General features: G+C 44.8%; 1 pseudogene; it reads left to right on the top strand.

The window, feature by feature from the left end:
- The first annotated feature begins 609 nt into the window (after positions 1 to 609).
- LOC116578268 lies at positions 610 to 923 on the top strand (annotated as a pseudogene).
- Positions 924 to 10,583: the final 9,660 nt, after the last annotated feature.

Genomic DNA, 10,583 nt, shown 5'->3' with positions numbered 1-10,583 from the left:
CGGGGAGCCTGCTTCCCTCTCTCTCTCTCTGCCTGCCTCTCTGCCTACTTGTGATCTTTCTCTGTCAAATAAATAAATAAAATCTTTAAAATATATATATTTAAAAAAAAAAAAGACTTCTCCTGTGTTTTCTTGCTGACCAAAGCTCTATTAGGATTTCCTACATGTTCATAAACTAAGCTTCTCTGAACTTCACCACTCTGGATATGATCAACGGAATCCCCCAATTGTGAGACTAGAGAGGACATCCAAGATTATCTGGTTCAGTCCCCAGAGGAGGAAACAAGAGAGGGCCTCGTGGAAACCTGGCTGGCCAAGCACAGACTGGAACCCCATACTCTTCCATCACAACAGATGATCTTGAGCTAAACAAGCATATAGACACTGGGCTTTCTAATAAAAAAATGTTATTATCATGGGAGATCATGGGCAGCCTCTTGGAACACACCACAGAGCCTGGGCTGCTGAGTGGCTCTTGGCCGCGGGCCTGAACCTGCTCACATGCCCTAGCTCCTGGATATGGGGGCAGACCCTGGCTGCAGTAAAGCCGGATGGGGAAGAGCAGTGGCTTGTTGGGGGTGGGATCCAGTGCTTTGAGAGGCTGGTGGGATGAAGATGCTGCAGGCACCAGAGTCCTTGCCAAGCACTACCAGGACCTGCAGAGGAAGCCCTTCTACCCAGCCCACATCACCTACATGAGCTCTGGCCAGGGGCAGCCATGGCCTGGGAAGGCCCCAGTGTGGTCTACTCCTCAAGGGCCATGTTAGGACTAGACCACACTGACTCTGCTGAGGCTGTCCCCGGCACCATCAGGAGGGACTTCAGCATCCACATCAACAAGAAGCTCATCTGTGCCAGTGACTCCATGGAGGGGGCCCAGAGGGAGATCCAGCCGTGGTTCCGGGGCAGTGAGCTGGATTAAGCAGGGCCATCAGGCCAGTGTCCACCCAGCCTGAGCACTCAGGCGGACCTCAGCCATGCCAGCAGCCACCCAGGATCAACTCCCTCTGTGGACAAGAACTTCAGCTCACCTCCATGGTCTGCCCCTCTGTCCCAGACCATCTCCCTGTCCACCTTCTCCCCCCCCCAGCCCAGGGGGACTGAGCAACCAAACTTTATGTGCCTTTTAGTATCCTAAGCCAGCAAGAAATTGAACCAAATCCTTTCTGGATCAAAGTACCAGACAACATTTGGGGTATCTCCAAAAAGGTATAGTGTGACCTCTGTTGTCCCCAAGTGCAGGGGCCAGGGGGTGGCTAAAATTCACTGGGTTGTGCATGGCGATGCATCACTTATTACAATGTCTGCCATCTCCAAGGTAGAGATAAAGAAGGACTTCATGCAAAGTTGGAAGAGTTTGAGAGTGGAAATAAAGCTTATCTTCTCACGCACTTTAATTAATTAGTGCTGCCTGGGTGGCTGAGTCAGTTAAACATCTGCCTTCGGCTCAGGTCATGATTCCGGGGTCCTGGGATGGATCCCCGCATCAGGCTCCCTGCTCAGTGGAGAGTCTGCTTCTCCCTCTCCCTCTCTCCCTCCCCACTCCCATTCATTCTCTCTTTCTTTCACACATGCGCACACGTCCACTCTTTCTCAAATAAATAAAATCTTTAAAAAATTACCTAATTGATTAAATGTAACAATTTAATTAATCAATAAAAATTAAAATAAAATGTACACACCGTACTGTGAAAGATGTAGGATTAGCCCAGTGGTGGGCTCCGTCTGGGGTGGGGGGAGGGTGCAGGCGTGCAGGATTTCTCATTCATCACTCACCCTGAGATCAGCATCACCTTTTCCGGCCTCTGCTTTCACCACAGAGGCTATTTCAGTCCAAGTTTCCAGCTGTTCTTGCCTCCTCACCAAGATAAAGGTTACTGCAGAAGTCTCTCAGTAAGGGACCAAAAAAGCCAAAGAGATTCTGAGTAACGGTCAGGTGCACGCAGGGGCCCTAGCATGGAGCTGTTGGGACAGGAGGGCAGTGTGGCCATCCCCCCCCCCCCACACCGGCTAAAACTAGAATGGTATGAGGTTTCTCTGAGCCATTCTAGAAGGACAAATGGCTCGCCTGCTTTCCCTTTCACCTTTCCTCAGGCCCTCAGCCTCACCTGCCCCCACTCCTTCCCTCACAGAGCTCAGTGACATGAAAAACACAGACCCATAAACTCTTCCTCTCAGCACTGAACCAGGTGGCAAAACAGGAAGCATCTTCTTGTTAAGACAAGCCCATTGTGTTCTCTGTGCACGCGTGTCCTCGCAAGCGGCAGGAAACCGCCACGGGGCCATGGCAACAGGTGTCTGGGTGACCTGAGGCCTTGTGCTAGTCTGTGCCCGTCCCTCCTTCCCTTATCCTCCTCCTGGAGAGCTACCTCCTTCCGCCCGCCGCCTGACAGCTCCTCACCTCACCCTGCTGCTCCTTTCCTTGGTAGTGGCCCAACACCTGATAAAGACCTTCAAAGGCCCTATGCCCTAAAAAAATGACAGCCTCTCTCCAAATAGAATTCTTAACACTGAGCAACCAACAGGAAATATACACATACCCTGGAATTAAGAGAGCTTCTTCTTTAGAGGTTCAAATCACAAAATTCTAGGTAAGTTCAAAGCAGAACCTTTCTCAAATTTAGGGCATCCTTATCTGGCTGGAACCCTAAATCAATACCAAGCCCACTACCCTGGACTTTTACATGGGAATAGATTGTTCCCAAGTAAAATAAAACAGGGATTGGAGGTGGAGGGAGGAATAAGTGGTACCATCTTGGACTTGATCTATTTGCCCAGAGGGACAGGAAGCTGTAGGACCTCGGGGTAGAGCCAAGAAATGGGTACTTTGACAAGAGATCCAGCTGCAGGTAAGGCAGGACTGAGTTTCTGCTAATCTGGCTCCCTCCAGGGGACTCCGGGTGTGCTTCCTTCTGCTGGATCTCTCCAGATCTCACCTTGCAGAGATCTCTGTTCTTTCCTATGGTAGCAGGGAGGGTGAGTTTACAGTAGGGTATTTTATTGCTTTTTTTTTTTTTTTTTTTACATTTTTTTCTAGTCTTGCTGAGGTAGAATGGACATACAGCCCTGTATTAAGTTCAAGGTACATAGCATCATGACTTGATTTCTGCATTTATTAGAAATGTGAAATGATTATCACAATTAGTTCACATGTCATCTCGTAGATACAAGGATTTTTTTCTGGTGATAAGAACTCTTAAGATTCATTCTCTTAGGGACTTTCAAATATACTATCCATCAGTTTCACCTACAGTGACCTTGTCTCCTGCCACACTCCTGCTCAGTCTTCTCTGCCCCTGTGCTCTTCCAACCTTATTTTGTGGTCTGATGTCTCAGCTCACGCCCAAGCTTGACAAAGATAAGTGTGCTTTTATCAATGTTTTTGAGAGATTTCAGCCAGGAGAGAGGGCAATCCAGACTTTTTAATACTATTTCAGACACGCCTTTGGTTTTTTTAATTTCTTCTGGATTCTGTCTTCAGTCAACATCATCCATTCTGCATGTCTTATTTAATATACATGATAAGACCAGTTCGTCAAACAGAGGCCTTTAGAAGCTTATCTTGAAAAATCAGTATTTATCCAGTTTGTTGACAGAATTTACATATGAACCCTGTTTGTCTTGAGAAGACCGGATGGGTCACATCAGTAAATAGTACATCGCTCTTTACAAATTCTAGCAGCCTAGGTTCTTAGTTGAGAAACACAACCTTAGCCAATTGATTCAGAAAAAGGAGTTCATTAAAAGGATACGAGGTGGGTCCAAGAGCTGGTAAGAAACAGTAAGACCATGTTCAGGGCTTTCCAGACAGAAACAGTTCAGCTACGTTATTCTTTACCTTCTAGGCCACAAGTCATCAGTGGGTGGTTGAACTGAATAACTAGGAAGGTTTCTTCCAGATCTTCTTCCCTGCTTCTTCTCAGAAACCTCCGTTCATGGGTAGGACTTCCCCCCAAAGCAGAGCGCACATTCTCAGAGAAGGGGACAAGGTGCAGGAAGCCTTGTCTGAGGGCATCTTTTCCAAGCAAGAAGGGGACAGCCATGGCCTGAGTCCTTTGGGTCATGCCTAGTGTCAGCCTGGTATGATGGGAAAAGCCCCTTAGCTTGGAGTCAAAGGTCAAGTCACTTCTTCTCTTCGAACTCTCAGTTTCCTCAATCAGAAAACTGAAACCCGGCAAACAGAGCAACCGTGAAGGTTACATGGATATGATCTAAGAATGGGCTTAGGAATATGGAAGCCCTATACAAATGTGGAGGCTTACTATTTTCCATTAGTTGGCATGCTCTGTGGTCATTAGTTGGCCATGGCTTATTGGGCCTTTAAGTCCTAGCACTTGACTCAATATCTGGCAGAGCAGGAGCTCAGTAAACAGATGTTGGGTGAGTGGATGGACAGACAAATGGACAAGCAGACAAGCGGGGAACAGTCAATTCTGGGAAATGCTTCGGACACCATATGTTGACACATCACAACGGCAAAGAGAGTTTCGCTCTGAAGACATAGCAAAAACAAAAAATGTCTCATGTGCCAAACACAACCTCCCACTGCTTGGGTAACAGGCCAGAAATTGGACCCACAGGCTACATCTGCCCGGCAAGTAGGCCAAGTTCAACAATGGGGCTCTCCCAGTATCCTGAACTCCTGAACAGAGTAATTCTGAGAAAGTAAGCGACTTGTTTAAGGTCACTGGGCAGCACTTCTGGCCCCGCACTTTCTCCTGACAGCTTGGTGCTATCCTCCACTCTTACCCGGGTTGCTCCTACTGCTCCGAGATGACACTTTTTCTCATGGCCTCCCCTACCTGCTCCTGCTGCTGCATCTTGGGCTTGCACCACCCCCACCCCCCACATTGTACTATATTCCGTCTTCCATTATGAAATGTTTACTACATGACGGTGTAAACATGAATGTTTACTACATGAAGGTGTAAACAACAATACTGTGATCTTGCTGCATACCTATTTGCATCCTTTTCCCTTCCCATGTTGAGTTGACTGTATACCTTCTCATGCATGTTTTTATACTTTTAGTGCTTATACTTTCTTTTTTTTTAAGATTTTATTTATTTATTTGAGAGAGAGACAGTGAGAGAGAACATGAGCGAGGAGAAGGTCAGAGGGAGAAGCAGACTCCCCATGGAGCTGGGAGCCCGATGTGGGACTCGATGCCGGGACTCCAGGATCATGACCTGAGCCGAAGGCAGTCGTCCAACCAACTGAGCCACCCAGGTGCCCAGTGCTTATACTTTCAAACTGCCTCTTTATTTCTCCATCTTCCCCACTGTAATGGAATAAATGTTTGTGTCCCTCCAAAATCTGTATGTTGAAATCCTAACCCCCCAGGGTGGAAACATTTGGAGTTGGAGCCTCTAAAGGCCGTCATTAAGGTTAAATAAGGTCAAAAGAGAGGGGCTCTGATCCAATAGGATTAATATCCTTATAAGAAGAGATATCAGAGGCCTCTCTCTCTCTCTCCTCCTCTCTCCTCACCCCTTTGCATAAACTGAGAAAAGGCCAGGTGAGGGCATAGCAAGAAGTTAGCCATCCACAACCCAGGAAGAGAGCCTGACCCTGGGTGTGTTGGACCCTGATCTGCAACTTTCAGCCTCCAGAAGTGTGATAAATACATTTCTGTTGTTTAAGCCACCCAATCTATGGTATGTTGTCAGCCTGAGCTGACTAACACACCTACTATGCCCCAAGTGAGCTAGGAAAGCCCAGAGATCATGGCATGGGTGTCATCCTTGTATTTGTAGAGTCCAGAGCCCTGCCTGACACATGAGTGCCTATCAGATATATTTGTAAAATTAAATCAATAAAGTCACTGCAGAACCAAAGCAGATGTCCTGGGGCCTATTCCCTGGGAGCAAAGTGTTCTCTGCTCTGCCATAATACGGGTCCTATTCAAACTGCTGCTGAGACCAGCAGCGTCTACAGTCGACTCTCACCAAAGTCAATTTAAAAGGAAGAAAGGGGATCCCAAGAAAGAGGTGGAGGGAGGGCTGCCATCTCAGGAAAGCCACTTTATTAATTAATTAAGTGTTTGTTAGGCACCTGCTTATCAGGTATTTGGTGTCGAACAGCCTCCATTTGTGTAAGGTAATCAGTCTTTAAAAGATCAAAGACCTAATGGTCCAAAGATGCTCTGGATATAAGCAAACCCAGTGCAACTGCTTCTCTTATGGCCATGTCCTTTGTACAGTCACTTTGGAGTACACATGGCAGTCCCAATGGAGAACATAGACTCGAAGGGCTCACTTCACTCATAAGACTAAGTACATCCTTGGCACAGCTTCAACACAGTAGAGCCCACTCTCATGAGCCCCTGAGCATCAGTAAGGGGAGTCCCTGTGTTGACTTTTAAGATTCTCCAAAAGGAAAAATGGTGGGGAGGCACCTGGGTGGCTCAGTCAGTTAAGCATCTGACCCTTGATTTCGGCTCAGGTCATGATCTCAGGGTGTGAGATCGAGCCCGGAATCAGGCTCCGTGCTCAGCAGGGAGTCTGCTGGAGACTCTCTCTCTCTCTGCCTCTGCGCCTCCCCCTCTCTCCACCTCTCCCTTGCTCTCAAATAAATAAATAAATCTTTTTAAAAAATTATTCTCCAGAAGGAAAGAGGCAGCAGTCTCAAGAGGCTGGCTTCAAGTCTCTTGTTAGACATACAACACACACTCCATAACAAGTGGGATGGGGCAGAACCTTCCACGAGAGAGGACATCACCCCGGGGACCCATTATTGAACTATTACTGAACTATACCAAACTACATTAAAAATTTTCTCTCTTTTTCTTTTTTTCTTTTTTTTTTTTTTCTATCATCACTGCATTGCTAGAGGCAACACAAAGCACAATTTTGTGTTCACGGAGCATAAAGTCCACTCCAGAATAGAAAATAGTTCACATGCCAATTTGGGTGTCCCCAGAGTAAAGTGCTATGGAAGTTCAGAGAAGAAAGGGCAGTAGAAGTGGGCCATCCTGGGCCTCCATGGATGGGATGGGACGTAGAAAGTCATCCTGGGTTCCTCCTATACTGTACCTCCCATAAAGAATTCGTTCACAGTGGAGTCACTGACTGCGTGCCCCCATGAAGAAGGAAAGCTCACAATCAGTGTTGAAAAATACTAGGGAATCCCCATGGTCTTGCTCAGAGACCAGCTAGGAAACTGAAACTGAAGGAGGTTCCCAGGCAACAACATACAATGTCCATATAGCCAGAGTTGAAGGTTCAGGCAGGAAAGTGGGAGGAAGAAAATGATTTGAAGGGAGCACCACCACTTAGCATCAGGCAGAAGCTGCTAAGGAGACCAGAATCAGTAGCCCCTTATCCCTCTACCCCGACAACATGCTGCTTCTGCCACAAAATTCTCCCGTCCTTCCCAGTGTATTTGTGGACCTTCTATGGGGGCCTACACCAACTAGAGAACCAAAGAAAATTCCTGAGGATAATAAGAACTATTCTGAAAAGAGAGTCTGGACTGTATGTGGTCCAATTCCATGATTTTCAGAAGGGCGGCCAAGAACCAGAGAGAGGAAGTGACTTGCCCAAAGTCATAGAGTGAGTTATAGCCGAGGCAAGGCTGGAACACAGGTCTTCTACCTCTAAGTTTATTTTTTCTTAGAGGCATCTGGTACATGGGAAAGGGCTGCAGGAGGAAGCTTCTAGAAGAATTCCAAACTGAAGTTGTCCTGCCCTTCCTTACCAACACCTTGCCCAGATATAAACCCTGAGAGTCCGTTCCACCTAGTTCAAGAGATTTCCTATATCCCTAAAAGCAAATGGGCTCCAAATGACAGTGATGAAAGTAGTCAAAATCTTTGGGCTGAAAGGAAGGTCCAGTGAGGGCTTCTCATGCTTCCATTTGGGGAATTTGGGTTAACACAAATGGTTGACCCATAAGCAGGATGTCACAAGAAAGCCCTACACTTCAATCACAAGAAAGCCCTACACTATGCCAAAACTTAGGTGTCTGCTATGCAGCCCAGCCTCCCCCTTTACCCTTGAGAAAACCAAGGCCCAGAGAAGGGAAGCAACTTGCCCAAGATCATACAAAGAGCTAAGTTCACTGCACTATACCCCCAACAGAATGTCCATCATCTGGGGAGAAGAAACCATATTCTATCTCCTTGTCCATCTGCCTTCCTGCCCTGTGCAATCTGGGATTTCGTTCCCTTATTTTAGGTAAAGCATCATGTCATGTTTGGTCTTGGTCCTAACTGTAGAGAATGAGGGTATAATTTAACCTTAATTTCTTCTGCACCTTAAATTCTTTGGGAATTGGAATCACCTTGTATCAGTCAGGGCTGAAGAAAACAAGAGTCACTCTAGGTATTTGAAACAAAATCAATTCAATTAGGGAACCAGTTATCCAGGTGATGGAAGAGCTGAGAAATCAAACAGCACATGGTGAGGCCACCCAGAGATTAATAACAGCAGGAAGTTGCCAGTATCTCCAGAGCCGGAGGGACATATGGAGAAAGCAGTATTACCAGGGCCCAGAAACTAGGGCAGGAGCTAGAGCCCAGGTGCTGGCCCCACAGAGGCTGGGGCTGGCTGATGGACTCTAGAATCACAGACAGGGAGCCACTGCTGAGGATGCCTCCAAGAGCAGAGAAGGAAACATCCTAGGGATGGAAAAAGCTAGACCGTGCAAACAACAAAGAGGAGTTTGAAAGGCTATACTAATTCAGACAAAATAGACTTTAAGACAAAAATTGATTATAGGGACAAATAACATTTTATAATGATAAAAGGGTCAGTTCATCAAGAAGAAATAAACATATATGCTCCTAAAAAAGAAAGCCCAAAGACACATGTAGCAAACACTGACAGAACTGAAGGGAGAAATACACAATTCAACAATCCTGGTTGGAGACTTCAATATCCTACTTTCAATAGTGGACATAACAACACAGCAGTCAATCAATAAGGAAACAGAAAATTTGAACAACATTATAAACGAAGTGGACCTGACAGATACTATAGACTACTTCCCCCAACAAAAGGAGAATACATATTCTTCTGAGGTGCACATGGAACATTCTCCAAGTCAGACCTCATGTTAGGATATGAAATAAATCTCAGGAAATGTAAAAGAATTGAAATCATATAAAGTATAGTCTCTGACCACAATCAATAACAGAAGGAAATTTTAAGAACCCACAGATACATGGAAATTAAAGAGCATACTCTTAAATAATCAATGGGCCTAAGATCTCACAAGGAAAATTAGAAAATACTTTGAGATTAATGAAAATGAAAACATGGGACACCTGGGTGGCTCAGTGGGTTGAGCCTCTGCCTTCGGCTTGGGTCATGATCTCAAGTCCTAGGATCCAGCACCGCATCGGGCTCTGTGCTCGGGGGGGAGCCTTCTTTCCCCTCTCTGCCTGCCTCTCTGCCTACTTGTGCTCTCTCTTTCTGTCAAATAAATAAATAAATAATATTTTAAAAAAAAGAAAATGAAAACACAACATATCAACACTTACAGGTTGTAGCTAAGTGTGTACTTGGAAATTTATAGCTATAAATGCCTATATTGGGAAAAAAAAGAAGGAAGATCTCATATAAAGAACCTAACCTTTCATCTTAAGAAATAAGGAAAAAAAAGACTAAACTAAACCTGAATCAAGCAGAAGGAAAGAAATAATAAAGACAAGAATGGAACCAAATGAAATAGAGAATAGGAAAAAGTTAGGAAAACCAATAAAACCAAAAATTAGTATGTTGAAAAGATTTTCAAAATTGACAGATCTTTAATTACACTTATACTGATACCCCAACTACACAAAGATGTCACAAGAAAATAAAACTACAGGGGCACCTGAGGGGCTCAGTCAGTTAAGCACTGCCTTTGGCTCAGGTCATCTTCCCAGGGTCCTAGGATCAAGCTTTCCTGCTCAGCGGGGAGTCTGCTTCTCCCTCTGTCCCTCCCCACACTCATGCACTCACTCTCTCTCTCTCTCTCTCAAACAAAATCTTTTTTACAAAGTTAAAAAAAAGAAAACTACAATTATTGCTTATAAATATAGAAGCAAGCAAAATCCTCAACAAAATATTAACACCCCAATCCAGCAACATATAAAGAAAGATTATACACCATGACCCAGTGATTTACCCCAGGAATTCAAGGTTGGCTCAAGATACAAAAACTAATCTATGTATTTTCTATATTTATTAGAACAAAGGACAAAAAAACTAAAGTGGACACAGAAAAAGCATTTAACAAACTCCAACATTTGGGGAATAGAAGGGAAGATGATACCAGAAATTAACTCAAAATAGATCAGAGCTAAATGTCAAAACTAGAAGTATTAAACTCTCAGAAGAAAACTTAAGAATTAATTAAAGCTTCTTGAACTTGAATTAGGCAATGGATTTTTAGATAGAATGCCAAAAGCACAAGTGACAAAAGAAAATAAATGAATTGGGCTCTAAGTTTTTAAAGTTGTTTGCTTTACAGTGAGAGAACACCATCAAGAAGGTGAAAAGATAGTCCACAGAATGGAGGAAAATATTTACAAGTACTGTGTCTGATAAAGTACTTGTGTCTAGAATAAATAAGGAACTCTTAAAAACTCACAATAA

This window comes from Mustela erminea, chromosome 18, assembly GCF_009829155.1.
Source record: "Mustela erminea isolate mMusErm1 chromosome 18, mMusErm1.Pri, whole genome shotgun sequence".
NCBI classification, from domain to species: domain Eukaryota; kingdom Metazoa; phylum Chordata; class Mammalia; order Carnivora; family Mustelidae; genus Mustela; species Mustela erminea.
The sequence above is the reverse complement of the archived record's forward strand: the minus strand, read 5'-3'. Positions and strand labels throughout refer to the sequence as shown.